At 35.7% G+C, this 20,757-nt stretch overlaps 2 protein-coding genes across 10 annotated transcripts in view; one reads left to right on the forward strand and one right to left on the reverse strand.

Annotated features, from left to right (window-relative positions):
• The window catches only part of LOC106876553 (major egg antigen), a 223,475-nt gene that overhangs the window by 146,611 nt on the left and 56,107 nt on the right, over positions 1-20,757 (reverse strand). The gene's annotated exons all lie outside the window — the stretch shown is intronic.
• LOC106876533 (uncharacterized) overlaps positions 1-20,757 on the forward strand; it is a 151,811-nt gene that overhangs the window by 846 nt on the left and 130,208 nt on the right. The window lies entirely within an intron of this gene.

Raw genomic sequence — 20,757 nt, forward strand, 5'->3', positions numbered from 1 at the left:
ACATATATATATACATATATACATACATATATGTATACATGTACATACACATACATACACATACACACACATGTATATATATATATATATATATATATATATATATACATGCATACATACATACATTCATATATACATACATACATATATATATATATATATATATATATATATATATATATATATATATATATATATTTATATTAAAGAAATAGGTGAAAATATAATACAAGCTTATGCGAAGGTCTAATATAATTAGTTGCAATTTCGGGAGCTTAAGAGATTAAATAAAAACAATGCAGTTGACAAATTGATTGAGTACAATGAAAGGAGTTGAAACAACATTTCCATGTTACATAAAGTTTATTTTGTTGTTTTTATTTAAAAAAATTTTAATGTTCTTAATTCATTAGTACGGCTTAATTGATTAGCATAAGCATTCTGCTTACAGCATCTGTACTTCTGGAATTAAAATCTGCTTAATTACTCAGAATCATCTAAAAGCTTGTGCTTGTTTTCTTTTTCTTTTTGTTTCTTTCTTTATTACATGAATCTGTATGACTACACACACACATACATAAACACAAACATGCACGCGTACACGCAATCCGCATATTCGAATTTATGTGGCAAGAGAGAGGTGGGGGAGAGAGAGAGAGAGTCAGAGAGAAATACTATTGTATTAGATACCATCCAACATAAATCCTCGTTTTATTAAAAATATCCACGCTTTTAAAGGATGTATTAAAGTTACCTTCTCGAGTCCAGCCGACTCATAAGGGCCGGTTTCCCGGTTCCATGACGTATATATTCCCCACTTGGTTGGGGCGCCGGTCTGTCGCAGGAATTACTCATTTTTGCTAGCTGAGTGGACTGGAGCAACGTGAAATGAGCAACGTAAAATGAAGTGTTTTGGTCAAGAACTAAACGCGTAGCCCGGTCCAGGGATTGAAACCACAATCTTACGACCATGAGTCCAACACCCTAACCACTAAGCCACGCACATCTACAAAGGATATATTGCAATTATCCAATGGCCTCTGAGACGTACACACACATACACAATGGATATTAAGATGTTACAGTTTGGAAACGAACATGTATAAACGTACTCAATGTACGATGTAGAGTATATTGCTGACTTAAACCAAATACTTTTTCTCGCAACTCGAGTTTCACAAGGCTTGTTAAATTTCGCCAGATGATCACAATGATGCAAATTCGATTCGCAAGAAAAAGAACTGCGTCTAAATAAAATGTATGCAAACGAGTGAACATACATAGATACATACGTACGTACGTACGTACAAACATACATACATACATACAAACAAACATACATTACATATATACATACATAATATATAATATATATAAATGTAAATATATATATATATATATATATATATATATATATATATATATATATATATATATATATATATATGTATGTATGTATGTATATATGTATGTATATATGTATGTATATATGTGTATGCATGTATGTATATCTATCTATCTATCTATCTATCTATCTATCTATCTATCAATCTCTCTCTCTCTCTCTCTCTCTCTCTCTCTCTCTCTCTCTCTCTCTCTCTCTCTCTCTCTCTCTCTATATATATATATATATATATATATATATATATATATATATATATATATAGCTTAGAGAAATTCAACGCAGATTACTTCTCTGGGAGCGGTCTATAACGTAAAATGCAAAATATTGAATTACATTAATATTTCTAAGTGTGAAATAAATATTCATTATCTTTTTCCTTTATACTAACCATATAAAGCTACATTTATACGTATACGCATTCATCTTATACATACATTCATCCATCTATATATATATATATATATATATATATATATATATATATATATATATATATATATATATATATATATATATATATATATACATACATACATACATACATGTATACGTACTTACATGTATACTTATATTCTAACGAAAACAAAACTGATCTTTTACGTTTGGCTGTTTAGGACAACAAAATGAAAACATGCTCTGTTGTGGAAGTCAGCTGCACTTGACCTTTGTGTGGTAAGAAAATTATAGAGGAAATAAGACACCTTATGATTCACTGACAAGAAGTCTGCTAACTTAGCACTCCAAATATAACTAGTTTCTTTCAACTCTATAATAGTTTACGTTTTATAGTTGTCTTGTTTCAGCTGTCGAAGAGAAATGAAAATGCTGTTACATGGAATTGGTATGTTTTTCGCAAATTAAACTCGGTGGGAAGTCACTTTCCAATCCTCGGTACTCCTTATTTTGGATTATAACTGATAAAAGGGCCACAGTTTATAAGGAAGGAAGAAAAACACTTTACTACGTTCCTGCCCTTTCTCTAGGCATAAGTAAAATGAAAGATTTAGCCGTTGTGGTAACCGCTTCGCAAAATCGGTTCGCCATGAGTTTTCTTCTAGCTCCACTGTCAGAGTAGTAGCTATCATACAATGTGTGTCACCTGGGGGCAACCCTTGATTTCTTCCCACCCAGCTCCAGGCTCACAAACCTATACAGGCTTATATAGGAAACCTAAAAGTGCCGCTCCTATAAAAGCGTCGCCCGAGTGGGCCATACCCACTCGCCTCCCATCCCGCGAGCTATGCTACTGCCTACTGTGTGGATTATAATTGATTTTTAACATCGACGCTATGTCGCAAACGCTGAAGAGAAAACAATCGATTAAATCGATTACTATTTGGCTGGTATTTAATTAAATGACCCGAAACTATGAAAAAATGTAAAATACAGCACAAGATACGAATGTAGAAGATAAAGATGTAATTAAATAGCTACAAGCTATTTTCTCTGTCGCTCTGTCGTTTCTGCCACACACCGGCTTTTGTGTAGATGATAGGCGATAAGATTATATGTCCATCTAGTGTGTAAAGCTTTTAAACAAGCAAGAAACGAGAGAAATAGTGTATTTAATTTCATGGACTTTCAAGCTCGACTGAAAGGAAATAGGGTGGCAAATTTGAGTTTTTAACTGTCATGCTGTGAAACAGATTACCGTTAGAGATAGATGTAAATGTTATTTCAAAAGATACTATCACTGTGTATAATGCTCTACAACTACGTTGACACAGCTGACTGTAAATATATACATAACTTTTACTTTGCTAGTAACACATACATAATCGTTGGTTATTTTAGTGAGATGGAAAAGCCATGTACATGTTACTAAAAGAGATGATAGTTACAATATTTAATTTCGATGGTGATCAGTTTACTTCACTTAGCTAATTCTCTTGAGAAAAGCATGGAGGTTACACAACATTGTAGCATTCAACGTTTGTAACATTGTAAGAAATTGAAGATTTGAGACGTAAGCCGAAAGAAGAAGGAATAACGAAACTTATTTTTTTAGTGGGGAAGATATTAAGTGAGCAATGGAAGAGAAACCTTAACTGCTATAATACATAAAAGATTGATCGAAAAGATAGCTTTAAGGTGTGGACGAAATTGGAGAGAATTTAAGGTGGGTTTACTTAAAAGGCAATTTGCTTTGGCGGAATCACTCTTCTAAACATCCGTAAACAAGAGATTCCACAATACTGAGAATTATGTGGGATTTCTAAAGAATACACGCATTCTGGGTTAACATATTTTTACCTTTCGAAAAGCAGTCCATCAATACAGTTATAACCACATTGAACACAAGCAATTTGTATGAGAGGTCACTGAATGTAGTCTTAATGTGGACGGGATATTAGTTTGTATCTTCACGAATATAATCTTTTCTACTCTAGGCACAAAGCCTGGAATTTTAGGGGATGGGGGCCAGTCGATTAGATCAACCCCAGTACGCAACTGGTACTTAATTTATTGATCCCAAAAAGATGAAAAGCAAAGTCGACCTCGGCGGAATTTGACCTCAGAACGTAACGACAGACGAAATACCGCTAAGCATTTCGTCCGGCGTGCTAACGTTTCTTATTTTTTTATTGCCCACAAGGGGCTAAACATAGAGGGGACAAGCAAGGACAGACAAAGGGATTAAGTCGATTACATCGACCCCAGTGCGTAACCGGTGCTTAATTTATCGACCCCGAAAGGATGAAAGGCAAAGTCGACCTCGGCAGAATTTGAACTCAGAATGTAAAGACAGACGAAATACCGCCAAGCATTTCGTCCGGCGTTCGAACGTTTCTGCCAGCTCGCCGCCTTTATGATGATAAATGTTAAGTTGCTGGTCTAATTCCAGAGGTTTTGTGATATACAATAAATGTATTGTCTTTTATCTTTTACTTCTCTCAGTCAAGAATCCACGAAGGATTCAATAGAACAAATCGACCCTAATACTTAATTGCTTTAAAGTTAGTGCTTATTCTATCGCTCTCTTATTGCCGAACCGACCGCTAAGTTACGAGGACAAACACAAACGCACACACCCGGGGGACACACACACCCGGGACACACACACACACACACGACGAGCTTTTATCAGTCTCCGTCTGCTAAATCCACTGACAAGGTTTTGGTCGGCTCGGGTCTGTAGCAGAAGGCGCTTGTCCTCGGTGCCGTGCAATGGGACTTAACCTAAGGCCACATGGTTTGGAAGCAAGCTTCTTAAACATAAATTGGATTTTATACATTGAATCGTTTTTGTCTGACTGTTTTGTTGTTGTTTATCACAGATATAGTGCGTAAACAATTTGACTTAGTGAAAAATTAAGAAGCATTTTGTCAGTAAATTGATAACTTAATGTCTTGTTCGAGGAACAACATTTCTATAACCGACAGGATTCGAAATTAAAACTATTTGCTTAACAGATTTTTATAATCCATGAAATCTCTAACTTTTTACTCAATTTAATCGCGTTAAAATATTAACCTCTCTACCCCCACCCCAGTGAGGCGTCGGTGGTGTAACGGTTAGCTTGGTTGCCTTTCAAGCAGCTAATCTGGGTTAGATTCCCGGCCGAAGCATTCCTTGTGTCTTTTTTTTTTTCTTTCAAGACGGCGCCCCCCATTATGGCCGCAGTCCAAGTAAAAGATTTAAGAGCGTGAAGCTCAAAGCCTACGAAGCTTAACGTTTTTCTTAGATTCCTTAAAAAATATATATACACTAAGATTTACTGTTAATTGAATTATGAAGCATATACAGTAAGGTTTACTACTAATTGAATTATGAATAATGAAATGAAGTTCTCATTCATGCTTCATCATGTTTTGTCAAGGCATTCAAGAAGGAAGTTGCCTCTAAAATCGAAACTCAGTCAACCCACGTTTTCCCTGGGCCTTACTCTCGCTGTATGGTCCTCCTTATATGCTGTTGACTAATGCGCATCAACAGATCTTTGTGGTTTTCGTCACTCTTTACTCTTTACTTGCTCTTTTACTCTTTTACTTGGTTCAGTCATTTGACTGCGGCCATGCTGGAGCACCGCCTTTCGTCGAGCAAATCGGCCCCAGGTCTTATTCTTTGGAAGCCTAGTACTTATTCTATCGGTCTCTTTTGCCGAACCGCTAAGTTACGGAGACGTAAACACACCAGCATCGGTTGTCAAGCGATGTTGTGGGGACAAACACAGACACAAACACTCATACACCATATATACATACATATACATATATATACGACGGGCTTCTTTCAGCTTCCGTCTACCAAATCCACTCACAAGGCTTTGGTCGGCCCGAGGCTATAGTAGAAGACACTTGCCCAAGGTGCCACGCAGTGGGACTGAACCCGGAACCATGTGGTTGGTAAGCAAGCTACTTTATTTCATAAATATTTGCCATAAAGGCATTACAAAGAGGGGACGAACAAGGACAGACAAACATAAAAGGGGTGAAGTAGCTGTATCGATTAAATATTTACAATTTTAAATATACAATAAAAATTACTACACAGCTACTCCTGCGCCTACAATTTTGTTCCAATTGTTTTCAACTTTGATATATGGATTAAGTTTTGTATACTAATTATGAAAAGGAAATTCATTTTTCCTATAAATCCAATCTTTAAAATTTGCAAAATTTGGGTATTTTAGCCAATCAGAAGCGAGTATTTCACACATCTGTTTCCATAGTAACCAAAAGCGAGTATTCCACACTCTGTTTCCACAATAACCAAAGATACTGCGCATGCGGACAAGGAGTGTGGGAAACAAATGCCGGTGTGAGACACATCGTTCCATGGTTGATTCTTATCTTTGTGAATTTATGTGGAGAAGGAGATATAAGAAAGATAATTTATTTTATAAGATCCTAGAGTGTATTGCAAACTTTCGTTCTTGAATTTTTTAACTAATAAATATCTGTTTTAAACAATGTTTTGACTGTTATTTTTAGCAATCCCTGTTGGTTTCTTCATAGCTTTTAAATATTTAATTTGCCCGCGAATATCTTAATGTTAACTTTGATCGTGTATATTTTAATGTTTTGACTGTTATTTCTAGCAACTCATGATGGTTTGTTTACTGTAGCTAGTTTAATGTTTTGACATGCCGATGCCCCATACCCTGATGATGGAAGAGGCAGCGAACACGCTGTTTTGTGATTGGCTGAAAATTCTGAAAATGATCAAAACTTTGAACACCTGTAACATTTATGCAAAATTTGTCTAGAATAAATGAATAACAAATTCGGATTCAGCGTTAAAAATTACATCGATATGATACGTTGAAAATTTTTTTTAAAGATAATTGTAAACAGTGACGAAAACCACAAAAATTCAAGTCAATAAATACTATTTAAGATATACATCTTTTTTTTACTTGTTTCAGTTATTAGACTGCGGCTATGCTGGGGAACCGCCTTGAAGAATTTTCAGTCGAATGAATCAATTTTCCCGTTAAACTTCAAACTTATTCTATCGCTAAGTTACGGGACCATAATCAACACGAGTTGTCAAGCGGTAGTGGGGTCAAACGCGCGCACACACCTACACACACACACACATACATACACACCTACACACCTATATATACACACACAACGGGTTTCTTTCAATTTCCATCTACCAAATCTACTCACATGGCTTTGGTCTGCCTGAGTCTATAGTACAAGTTACTTGCCCAAGGTGCCACGCAGTAGGACTGAACCTGGAACCATGTGGTTGGGAAGCAAGCTTCTTACCACACAGTTATTGATATTTATTTTACATGGCGCAGGCGTGGCTATGTGGTGAGAAGTTTTCTTCCCAACCACATGGTTTCAGGTTCAGTCCCACTGTGTGGCACCTTGGGCAAGTGTCTTCTACTATAGTTTCGGGCCGACCAAAGCCTTGTGAGTGGATTTGGTAGACGGAAACTGAAAGAAACTCGTCGTATATATATATGGGGGTGGGGGTGCGCGCGTGTGTCTTTGTGTCTGTGTTTGTCCCCCGCCCACCATCATCTATCGCTTGACAACCGGTGTTGGTGTGATTACGTCCCCGTAACTTGGTGGTTCATCAAAAGATTTTGTTAGGATAAGTACTAGGATTTTTAAAAAAAGTACTGGGGGTCGATTTGTTCGACTACAACCCTTCAAGGCGGTGCTCCAACATGGCCGCAGTCAAATGACTGAAACAAGTAAAAGAATAAAAGAAAATAAACTATCGGAATGATTGCAATGCAGTTTCTAAAGTTAATAAGTATGAAGAAACTATATAATTAGTTGACCCTTGCCTTGAATTCTGCAAAATATATAATAGAATAGACTCAGAGGAAATTCGCCCCCCCCCCCCCCCCCCAGATGGTGAAACGAATTAGGTAGTAGAGTAGCAGATTTCGTTTCTTCGTAAATTACATGTGTATCCGGGTAACTGTTTAGTCTACTGACTACGTATAGTATTACACGCGCACGTTCGCGCGCGCGCTTTCGCACACTCACACACTCGTATAGCTGTTTATTTTTGTCTGAGTTTCTGATACGAAGAATTATCATTATACACTAATATATTCGGTCGTTTCTTCTTATTTTGGTTCTTATAGTTACAACATTTCGGCCGTTGTACCTTCCAGCTTTTTTCAGGTACTGTCATATGCCGCAACGCTCTCGAATTTGAAAACTTATTTACTGAAAATTTACATAATCTAATAATTATATAAGGCGCATGGCTCAATGGTTAGAGCGTCGGGCTCACATTCATGTGGTAGTGAGTTCGATTCCCGGACTGGACTAGACTGTGTGTTGTGTTCTTGAGCAAGACACTTATTTCACGTTGCTCCAGTTCACTGGGCTATAGAAATAAGTTGCGACGTCACTGGTGCCAAGCTGTATCGGCCTTTTCCTTGGATAACATCGGTGGTGTGGAGAGTGGGAGGCTGGCATTCATGGGCGACTGCTGATCTTCCATAAACAACTTTTCCCGGACTTGTGTTTCGGAGGAGAACTTTCTAAGTGCAATCCCATGGTCATTCATGACCGAAGGGGATCTTTACCCTAACACTTATGTATATGATACATATATAATACGACACCGGCGCCTTAATTAAATTCATGAGTTATTCTGTAACTCGTGGTGGATATGTATCAGAGTATACACGGAATGACTGATCCAAGGACTGGGCTCACATGCACCATATAAACCACATTTAACGCTTATATTCTCTAACCTATAGTCCTGTAGAACAAATAGGTAATGGAGATAACCCAGTTCTTTCTTAATTAACGCCCCACCATCACACCTCTATATAAGTGGAGGAATGGCTGTGTCGTTAAGAAGTTCGCTTTGCGATCATGTAGTTTCGGGTTCAGTTCTACTGTGCAGCACCTCGGGCAAGTGTTTTCTATTACAGCCTCGAGCCGACCAATACTTTGTGAGTGAATTTGGTTGACGGAAATAGTTTGGATGCGCGTCGTATATATATATATATATATATATATATATATATATATATATATATATATATATATATATATATATATGTATATATATGTATATGGTTGAAATTTATAGAAAAACAAAAGACGAATACACGTGTATGAACAACAAGCAAGTGTATTAGTTCGACGCTCGGGAAAATGAAAAAGTCTTTTACGTTTCGAGCCTACGCTCTTCAACGGAAAGGAATAAGAGAGAGAGAGAGAGAGAGAGAGAGAGAGAGAGAGAGAGAGAATGAAAAAAAAGTGACCGACAGTAAAAAAAGGATCAGATCTAAAAATAAGTACAGGGGTCGAATTATATACATTAGCGGCCATCATTCAGAATCGAGAATGTCTTGCTAGCATGTACTATGCTTTCACTAATTGTATTAGGTGTCTGTGAAGATGCGCATAGGCATAGACATGGAGGCGACAGTGAATGATGGAGTCCTATATATACCCAAGTCTGAGATAAAAAAAAAAAGAAAAGAAAGAAAAAACAGGCTGTATATTCCCAGCTGGAATGTTTTTGATCATGTCTTCTCGATCAGTGCTGATTTGCAACTTCACAACAATTGAACATATTTTTGTTCAATCACAAAAGAATTTCGAAGTTTAATATTCATTGTTCGAATTGTACTGTGAGAGACTTGAAGAAACTATTCTCCAACAAAAAGATTAGATTTTTGTATCTAAAGTATGATATTATAGAAAAACTCCATACCGATATAGATAACTACTACTTTATGAATTCTATTAATATTAGATTGTGTGTGAACGTAAAACTATAAATATAAATAACATATATTTTATTTCCGTTGGGTAAAATTCGGTTAGCCCAAATACATCTATATGTATGTCAAGGCCCACGATTTCGGGGAGGGGCTAAGTCAATTATATCGACCCCAGTACTGAACTGATACTTATTTTATCGACTCCTAAAAGATGAAAGGCAAAGTCGAACTCGGTGGAATTTGAACTCAGAAGGTGAAGACAGACGAAATGCCGCTAAGCATTTCGTCCGGTGTGCTAAAGATTCTGCCAGCTCACCGCCTTAATAGTAGAAAGAATATTCTTTTCTACTTTTCAAACAACCGCAGTAATTTTATTCAAGGGAAAAGATCCCATTACACCGCCATAACGTGTTGTTGACAAACCAGAGCAGTAATTGTTTTCACCTCAATAGACGTCAGTGATTGGTTGAAATTACCGAAATACGACAACTTTCAACATGAAATAACTTGGAATATAGAAACTTTTCTTAACAAGGCTAAGAGAAAAAGATGTTTTATATGACACATTCTACAAGTATCCCAAGTTTGAAAGTGTTTCGTTAGAAAACAAATGGTGTCCGCCAAATCAGAAAGATCCCTATCCACACTTCTACTCTAGGTACAAGGCCCGACATTTTTGGGGAAGGGGGTCAGTCGATTAGATCGACCCTAGTATGCAACTGGTACTTAATTTATCGACCCCGAAAGGATAAAAGGCAAAGTCGACCTCGGCAGAATTTGAACTCAGAATGTAAAGACAGACGAAATACCGCTAAGCATTTCGCCTGGCGTGCTAACGTTTCTGTCAGCTCGCCGCCTTTAGTATAAAAAATATTAATGATAAAAGGTGGTGCGTTGCTGAATTTGTTCCGCCTCTTTACGCTCTGTGTTTCATCCTCCACCCTCGCGGTTGATGAAATAAAGTACAACAACTGGAGTCGATTTAATAGACTAAAACCTTCTCGTCTAAAATTGCTGGCCTTGTGCCTAAATTAGGAACTGTTTTAAGATGATGAACTGGCAGAGTTGTTAGAAAAATGCCGAGCAGGTTTTCTTTCGTTTCAATACGTTCTGAGTCCAAATTCCGCCGAAGTATACTTTGCCTTTCATATCTCCGAGTTTAATAAAATAATGTACCAGTCAAGTAAAGGAATCACTGGTATCAGATAACTCCCTCCTCTTAAAATAATTGATCCTTTGCCTGAATTAGAAACTCATATTAAAGATATAATTTCTTTCTCAGAATACACCTTTTATCTTCTATACACAATTGATTCCACCAACGACGGATACAATCGTTAACTCACGAACTTAGCCGTCATACTGCTTGACACTTCCACCACATAGCTATTAGATCCTTTTAGTAGAGAGTTCACTCTGTTATAACCGCTCAAATCATATCAACACTCTAAGAATAGAATCCTAAATATATTGATGTGCTGCACCCTACTAAAGCTAGCTTTGTTTCATGGGTTCTCCCCGCCACCAACAGTTTCGTAGGATCTGAAAAGGTCAAAGGCATTAACTTTTCTCTCTCTCCGACTAAATACTTCATCACCTCCTGCCTGACGCACATCGTTCCGCCACCACCCCATAAATAAAATTCTTTAAAATACCCTTCAATAAGAAACTAGGCAACTAAGTTTCATCCCAAAATTCCAAAATACAAACAAAACACATCTCAAGGAAAGAAAAGTATCTCAAAGAAAGAAAAGTCACGTTCACTTGTTCCCTTCGAATGCTAGCTTCTACAAAAACTTCATCGCAACCACATGTTTTACATGCCTTACACATCATCATTGCCTAAGTCTACATCATAGTCATCATAGTAATATAAATACCGCATTGCATTTCAGGACTAGAGATTACTTCCGCCATGAACAGTTTCTAAATCTAGGCAAAAGCACAAATATGTTCAACACTACAAAACAGCACACGTCACAAATGAATATTGTAAACTGTATTTAGAATGTTTACTGAAAGACAAGTTTATTTTTTTCATTGAATCACCGTTCATCTATGTTCACCTCTGAGTTCCTTCTGCTGAACCTGGTATTGAATCAGTACGTTTGATGTACTAATTGAATGCTACGCCTAACTAAACCTACTCAATGGCATATCTTATTTCTCGCCGTTCCTGAACATCAGAGTAAACATTTTATCCAATCCTTAATCTCTAGAAATATATCCTGGAAATTTTTCTATACCCACGAATTTCTCAAAACAACATGCACGAATTCAAACTGAACATAAATTATACTAATTATACTAATTATTTATTGTTGTGTTCAGTATTCAAAAATTCGAAATAGACGTGGACGCTAACAATTTATTTCAGTGGAATAAACTCAAAGACTCAAGAGTAACTTCCTGAACCTATTTTTATCAGGACGATGATTCGCTTGTTACTGATACTTTCTCTAAAAATACGGATTTCTAACAAAGGTACAAAACCACATGTTTTGCGCAAAGATATAGTTGATTAAATCAACTACTGCGCTGTTACTTATTTTCCGAACTCGAAATAAGCGGTGGAGTGGGGGTAGGGTGGGGGGTAAATCTAAAGGCACGTAATTAAATCCTGCAAGATACTGTCCACCACAGTTCCCAATTCTTTTATACATTGCTCTCTTGCTGGCAATAATACGATATCAATGCAAACGAGTGTATTTTGCATCAAAAACCATTATGAGAGTTTACAAGAGTTTATGAGAGACTAACTACCGCAAAATAGTTTTTTCTAACAGAACATCCATGGTTAAGTGTGGATAGATATTACCTCTCGATATTACTATTGCCTCTGTCGCTAATAAATATATCAATGCTTATACTCTAAACTTCATTCGGATTGAGAAATTTATTCAATGCAAAATATATACAAAGAATGGCAAGAGTTACTGTTTACTCAGAACTTGACGAGTAAGCAATTCAAAACTAAAGAAAGGTATGGATATTGTGAAAGACGGTCGAATAATATTCTAAATTAGTACCCTTGTATTGTTGATTAAATAGCTTACTTCATTTGCAGTTGGTTGACCATCTTAATAGTAATCCTATTTCCACCTGTGATAAAAGAGAGTCCTTGAGGCGTATGACACAGTTAAATGAAGTACAATAACATACGCCACAGATATGAAAAGCAGAATTATCGAACATAGCTGACGATAAAATAGCAATGGTAAAAAGTGTAGCATTTGTACACGGTTGACTATTTACTAATGGGAGATCTTAAAGATAAAATCATTTTTTTAAATTCCTATATTAGCTTGAACATTTTATACGAAATACCAACATTTATAGAAGCATTTAGCAATGATGATATTCAACAAAAATTATTACATGCAACACAAAGGAATTTCTAGAGTGATGTTAAAAAAATTGGGAAATGTTTGGCAATGAACGCATAGTCATAAACTAAACTATCGTTTTTGGTTTACCAGTAAATCTAATAATCACCGAGAAAGCTGAAATTAACTTCAAAATTGAAAAATCAATAATTTGTTATATTTTGCAAAAATAAAACCAAGTCTTCAAACAAATGTGAGAGGAGAAAATTATTTACAAATGAAAAAAAATGTTTTGTGAAAGAAAAAAATTAAAAAAGAAACACGAAACCAAAGAGAATGTTGGGTCGTAGAGAAAGAGGGGAAGGAGAGAGAAATAGAAAAAAGTTTGTGAAATGGCAATGGAAGTGAATGATGCACTGATGCATAGATAATAATTTAACAACATCATTGTAATCAAATATGATGTGACTCATGATTGAATAGGTTGACTACATTAAGATTCACGTCTCTGTCAAATACGGGGGTAAGGGTAGCAAAAATTCAATTACGTTTAAGACACACGACAAAGTAAAACAGATATGTTGTGGGTGAGTTAATAGCTTTTGTTGCTTCAGTAGGCGAAAGTATATTTCCATGTAATCGTGTACAGGAAAAAAAATAAGTGATAAATAATTTCAAATGGGTATAACACATGTAATAATGTGCTTTCCTTAAGGATGCCTTTCGTTTGTATCTATCGTCTCGTAGCCACACATAATTTCTATAGACGTTGATGGAGTGAGGAGCTTCATTTAAATTAAGATGAATAGTTGTGAATTAAAAATTGCAGATTAAGTTTCTAGATATAAACATCTTTACTTGTTTCGGAATAAGTTTCAAGAGGTGCATGCTATAGGTTATATTAAGAGAAGCAGTAAAAAAAAAAAAAGAATAAAATAGTTTCGTTCTTTTCTTACTGTTTTTTTTTAATGTATGTGTGTGTGTTTGTGTTTGTCCACTCCACTATCACTTGACAACCGATGTTGGTGTGTTTACGTCCCTGTAACTTAGCAGTTCGGCAAAAGAGACCGATAGAATAAGTACTAGGCTTACAACGAATAAGTCCTGGGGTCGATTTGTTCGACTAAAGACGGTGCTCCAGCATAGCCGCAGCCAAATGACTGAAACAAGTAAAAGAATAAAAGAAAAGAATAAAGAATAGCATAGCACGTAGCTCTTGAAAGTTATTCCGAAATTTTAAGTAAAATCCCTTAATAAAAATGGATATTTATGCTCATACAGCATTTCATAACAATATTTTGAAAGGATTATCATTGTTATTATTTCACCAGCAGCTCAAAGCTTCCAGCTGGCAGAATCGTTAACACACCGCTCCAAAATGCTTCGCGGTATTACTTCTGGATTTACGATCTGAGTTCAAATACTGCTGAAGTTGACTTTGTTTTCATCTCTCCCATGTATTTTTTTTTCTTTCGGGAGCTCTGGGGTTGGTATAATAATCCACTCAGGCCCTCTCCTAAAATTGCTGGCCAAAATTTAAAACTCGTTTTTCTCTCAGCTTGGGTTGGAAGCAGAGTGGTGGCGTTTATGAAGTTTGCAGATCTGCCAAGACCGATGGAACTGATACTTCTAACGTTCCGTTTAAACTGTTGCATGAGGATATTTGTAGGAAAAGCATTTTCAGGCAGAGGATTCCGGAGGGCTGGCGTTTTTTTTTTTTTTGTTCTTGGAAGGATGGGGCGTCGTAATTAGAGCAGGACCAAGGAGAGTTGGACACAATGTGGGTATCAAGAGAAGGAAAGGGTAGTGAGATAGGAATGTCTGGTGGCATGCGACCAGTCAGCTCCAAGAAAGAGAGACCACTATTGGAGTGATAGAAAAGACTAAGAGAGGAGACGGTATGTTTCTAGGACAGAAGTTAGACTAAGTTTGTGAGCAGCTTCATGAAATCGTTTTAGTGAATTTTGTTTGGATGTGGCCTATCAGGTCTTTGTGTGTATCTGTACCATTGTCCCAGATGTAGAAACATTATAGGTCTCACCTGAGTTTCATTGCGGGTAAGTAGATGTTGGGGTTAAAATATTTTCAGGCCCTGAAGATAAAATTCAGCCTTTGAGATGCAGTGTTTCCTATGTTGATTAAGTCGTTTAAAACACATGAATAGTATTGAATAGAAATGCGTTGGAAATCAACTTAATTAAGTTTCATGTATACAGTTATCCAGCATGTTTTAATTAAATATTAAAACATGCTAAGACTAGTTTTAGAATATTATTTAGATGTATATTATGTATATATTTCTAAGTAGGTCACAAAATTTGTAGGAAAAGAGCACAATCAATTGAATCAACGTCTATACTTTTCCGATAATTATTTTATCGATCTCAGAGGAATAATACAAAACAAAATAAACTTTTTTTTTCACCCCTTTGGGATCTATATAATAAGCACCAATCATATACTTGAGTCCATATTTATGACCTCGTATCAGAAGAGAAGAAATCAATACTTGGATATTGATTACGAGTGGCGGTCAGCAGGGTTAAATTTTCAAGGTAGAATTCGAAACCTTATTTTAAAAGAATTAAGAAGCAAGATGTAATTTACAGTCGAACATCTGTTATCATAAATATTTTATCATTTAAAAACTGTCATAAGTAAAAGTTCTGACGTCACTTATGAATTTTTACAAGCCTAACTAATCTTTCGTTGATATATCATTAAGCATATCGGTTTCAAATTTTGGTACAAGGTCGGCAATTTTGGGGGAGGGGGTAAGTCGATTACATCGACCTCCAGTGTTCAATCGACCCCGAAAGGATGAAAGGCAAAGCCGATCCCGATGGTATTTGAATTCGGAACATAATGATGGGAAATGTTGCTAAGCATTTTGCCCGACGTGCTAACGATTCTGCCAGCTCACTGCTTTATATATCGTTAAGCATGCTAGCAATGTAGTTCATATTGTAGAACCGTAATATTTATGACGATTTCTAATATTGGCAGAAGATTAAAAATTTGGTGGGAGATAAAGACATGACTTATACATGTTTTATGGACATGACTAAAATGCAAAGTTGATCACGGTGCGATTTGTTCTTCTGAAATATTTATGAAAGATATTTGACGACATTTTACATTGGTTTTGAAATACTTGGAATAAGGTTTCTGAATGTCTATAAAGTGCACAAAAATATTAAACGAATAGAACCTAAATCTCGCAACCCTATAACTCCCTTTCTAAAAACATACCCTTCTGCTATATTTCGGCTACCTTGTCGTAAAACTATAGCTTACAAATTGGAACATACATACATACATACATACATTCATACATACATACATGCATACATACATACATATGCCGTATGTACGTACAGTTACTTTTATACATTAAAATCAGATTTAATTAAGCTGATTGTCGATTATGATTGAAATTACTACATTAACTGAAGTAACTTTAATGCTAACAATATGAATGAATTATACAAAATAAAAGGATTGTGATAGAAAGAAATAAGCAAAAATTAAAACAAGGTGTTGTCATTTTTTAATCTTTAATCTTTTTATTTGTTTCCTTCGTTGAATTACGACCATGCTGGGTTCAATTAACATCCTAATATATTATAACTGAATGTAATAAATTGAGTGGCTCAAATTTTTGTATGTCCCCAGCAATTTCTGACTCACTGTCATTATCATGTAACCTCAAATACGGTGACACTATCAACAATGATTTCATCTATAAATTCACTGAGTAAAATATGAAAAGAAAAGGTTCGTGCACAGACTACCACTGTATCGACTAGACTATCGGATGTTGTTATACACCGCTTGTCACAATGCACTTCCTCGTATTGTTGTATCACTCGAATGCCCCCCCACACACACACACCGGCTAGGCAAGCTGAAAGGAAGACCAGTCTGTCGTTGGGTTACCCATTTACAGCTGAGTGGACTGGTGCAAAATGAAACGAAGTGTTTTTTCTCAAGAACGCAACACACCGCCAGTTTGGGAATCGATACCACGTTCTTGTGATTGTGAGTGCAACACCTTAACCACTAGTCCATGCACCTTCACGCATACATTATAAGGTTACTAAAATGTTTTCTTGAAATGAATTTGTCTCCATGCTTTATCTGAACGAAACACTTCTATAAGAGAATCGATTGTTTAAATTGAATACATATATTACTTTACGAAAGAGAATTTTAAGGAAGAAACGCAAACACAGAAATCAATAGCATAAACAATCTCAGCTCATTAGTTTCTGTGTTAATCACATCACGTTTCTTGATCTTTATTTAACGATTCTTGGGTAAATATGATTCCTAATATAGTCATCTATTTGAGTGTTATTTTTTAATAGGCTCAAACACTGTAGGGAGAGGGGGAAAAATGGTAAGTTGTAAGGTTCATTACTTTGGCAAAAGCATTAGCGATGTGGGTGGAATGAAGTAGAAAGACTGGGAATTGAAAGTGGGTTGTGAACCGAATTTACCTGGAGTTAATCTTTGCTCTTCAGTGCGAAACATTAGTCATTCTTTTGAATATTAATCAATATTAATTAACTAATGATCTCAGACTGTCAAAACATTAAGGGAGTAATTCGTCTTGATCAACTGATCAAGTGCTTATGTCATGGAGTGTTATACCAAATAGCACAACTGGATCAATTAGAAAATAGCTAAAGACAATAATTGGCTATAACCAAAGCTAAAATAGTCAGCGTAAATGCTGTTTATACTCTGGTCAACTTTGAACAAACGGATCTATGATTAAAAGCATGACATTCCAGTATTTTGCTTTTTAGATTGTATATCGTTGTCCAATATGTACTTCCATTTTTTAAAAATGATAGGGAATTATTTGAGAAAGATTTTCGCAACTGTTTCTTGCAAGTCGAGTGACCACCAAATGGTTCTCTCAGCGACTTAACGATCAGATGTTTACTGTGTGACCTGAAAATAAGTCAACTGTTTTCCTTTTTTAAGTGTGCGATTGACTCACGGATCCACAAAAATTCATATACGTTCGACCAAAAGTTTTGATATTTTTTCTATTTTTGTTGATAGAAGTATATAAGCCATAGTATTGATTACAAGACATTATTTGTATTTGTTTAATCCATCCGGAATTGTAATAAAATTGACTGCAGCGAAACTTATACTAAGGCCTTAAAAAGATGGTGGAGTTGAACTGGATGATACAATATAGTTTTGTGCAACAAGATCACACTCTATTAGTTCAAATTTACAACATGTCTCTAAATAAGCTAATTTACTCCTCGAACAATATCAACATTTCTAGCAAAATAGTTTGCAATGGTTTGACATTTGACTCTCAACCAATGAAGTTTTAGCACTGGTCAATGGATTCTGATTGTCAAGGTAGGATAACTTTTTTTACAAGCACTCTCTCTTTTACTCTTTTACTTGTTTCAGTCATTTGACTGCGGCCATGCTGGAGCACCGCCTTTAGTCGAGAAAATCGACCCCAGGACTTATTCTTTGTAAGCCTAGTACTTATTCTATCGGTCTCTTTTTACCGAAACGCGAAGTTACGGGGACGTAAACACACCAGCATCGGTTGTCAAGCGATGTTGGGGGGACAAACACAGACACACAAACATATATATATATATATATATATATATATATATATATATATATATATATATATATATATATATATATATATATATATATATACATATATATATATATATATACACATATATACGACGGGCTTCTTTCAGTTTCCGTCTACCAAATCCACTCACAAGGCTTTGGTTGGTCCGAGGTTGTAGTAGAAGATACTTGCCCAAGGTGCCACCACAGTGGGACTGAACCCGGAACCATGTGGTTGGTAAGCAAGCTACTTACCACACAGTCACCCCAGAGCAAGATTCTATAATATATTTAGCTTGGCGTTACTGATATTGACTAAAATTACATAAACTCCTCTTAATAAAATTTAGAAAAAGTACACATAAAAGTTCTTATGAAAATTATGTTACGTGATTTAACGTAACAGATGAATGGCTCGACTTTTTGTCGTTTTCAGCAATTCCTGATTCGATTTTCAACTGTCATTATCGTCTGTTGCCAAACGTAGTTAACACGAACAAGAATAATTTCATCTATTAATAACTGAGAAAGATATTAAATGATAGTGAAATTCTATAAGTCCATGTAAGATCAAAGAATTAATTAGGAATGTAAAAATTTATAACTGACGTCAGAAGAATGCAAATCATCTGATGAAAATTTTCTTAAACACACTAAGCAAGCCCGTTCCTAATTGCCAACATGTTGAGTTACTTCCATTAGTTCATATATTCTAGAGTCTTAATCAAGATATCATCATTTTATACATACATTTCCCGCCCTATACGCATTATATATTCTTTCACCGTGAGTGTACATTGAATATACTACATATTTTAGTTTTAACATTTCATGTCAAAGTCAAAAATAAAAAATAAAATTACTGTACGAGTCCTTCAAATATAAACGAAAATAAAACTACGTTCAGACAATATATAAAAAAAAATCATCGACATATCTTTTATCTTTTTACATTTTACTTGTTTCAGTCATTTTGACTGCAACCATGCTGGGGCACCGCCTTGAAGGGCTTTAGTCGAACAGATCGATTCCAGAACATTTTTTAAGCCTAGCACTTATTCTATCGGTCTCTTGGCCGAACCGCTAATTTACAGGGACGTAAACACACTGGCTCAAGTTGTCAAGTGGTGTTGGGGGGGGGGGGGCACACGGACAGAAACACACACACACACACACACACACATATGACTGGCTTCTTTCAGTTTTCGTCTACCAAATCCACTCACAAGGCTTTCATCGCCTAGAAGACACCTGCCCACAAGGTACTACGCAGTGAAACTAAACCTGGAATCATGAGGTCGGGAAGTAAGTTACATACTTAGATTTTAAGATTAGTAAAACGATTTTAAATATTGATCTGTTATCCGAATGTAATACACATCAAGATAGCAATTCTTTATTTGAATGGAATATGCATATTTTTTTTCACTCTGAAGGGAATCTTAAAGCAGGAATGCCGACGTAGAATGTATGCAAAGCATAGGGAATTTCAGTTTGCTACTTCCTAACTTAATCATATTATTTTCTTCATCTTTCTTTTTGGAAATAAATGATCCCTATTCTACCAACAACTAGGATTACTAAATACCTAATATAATTGTACACATGAGTATTATAATTTCTTACACGGCACAGATAACTTATACACTAAGAGGAAAAGAAATAGGAAGTTGCGTGGTTCATGTCTTTGATATATATATATATATATATATATATATATATATATATATATATATATATATATATACATGTGTGTGTGTGTATGTATGTATGTATGTATGTATGTGCGCGCGCGCGCGGTGTGTAGGTAGGACGGTGTGTATGTGGGAATGTGTATGTTTTGGGGTAAGTGAAATAAATCAGGTACAAGTGGGAATTGAAACTGGATTGCGATATCACTTTACCTGGAGATAGTCTTGTGTTTTAAAGCTAAACAACAGCCACACGTATGCATATTAATGAAACCAATAAACTTATGACCTGGGACTATCAATACATAAGTGGTTAATTAGTCTATAAAACTGACCAATCGTTTTGTAACATGGATTCTTCAGGTGCATACTCCAACTGATTCAGTTACACCTGGGGTTTATAACCTGAGCGATGGCATCCTCTTGAAGGATTTTACAAACTTACAAAAGGGTGGAACATTTTTAGGAGGCAGAAGTACTGTGTGTTTAGAGACTTCATGATATTTCTGCGAAAGCAAATATTTGATACATATCCT

This window comes from Octopus bimaculoides, chromosome 5 (assembly GCF_046866305.1).
Source record: "Octopus bimaculoides isolate indiv1 chromosome 5, ASM4686630v1, whole genome shotgun sequence".
NCBI classification, from domain to species: domain Eukaryota; kingdom Metazoa; phylum Mollusca; class Cephalopoda; order Octopoda; family Octopodidae; genus Octopus; species Octopus bimaculoides.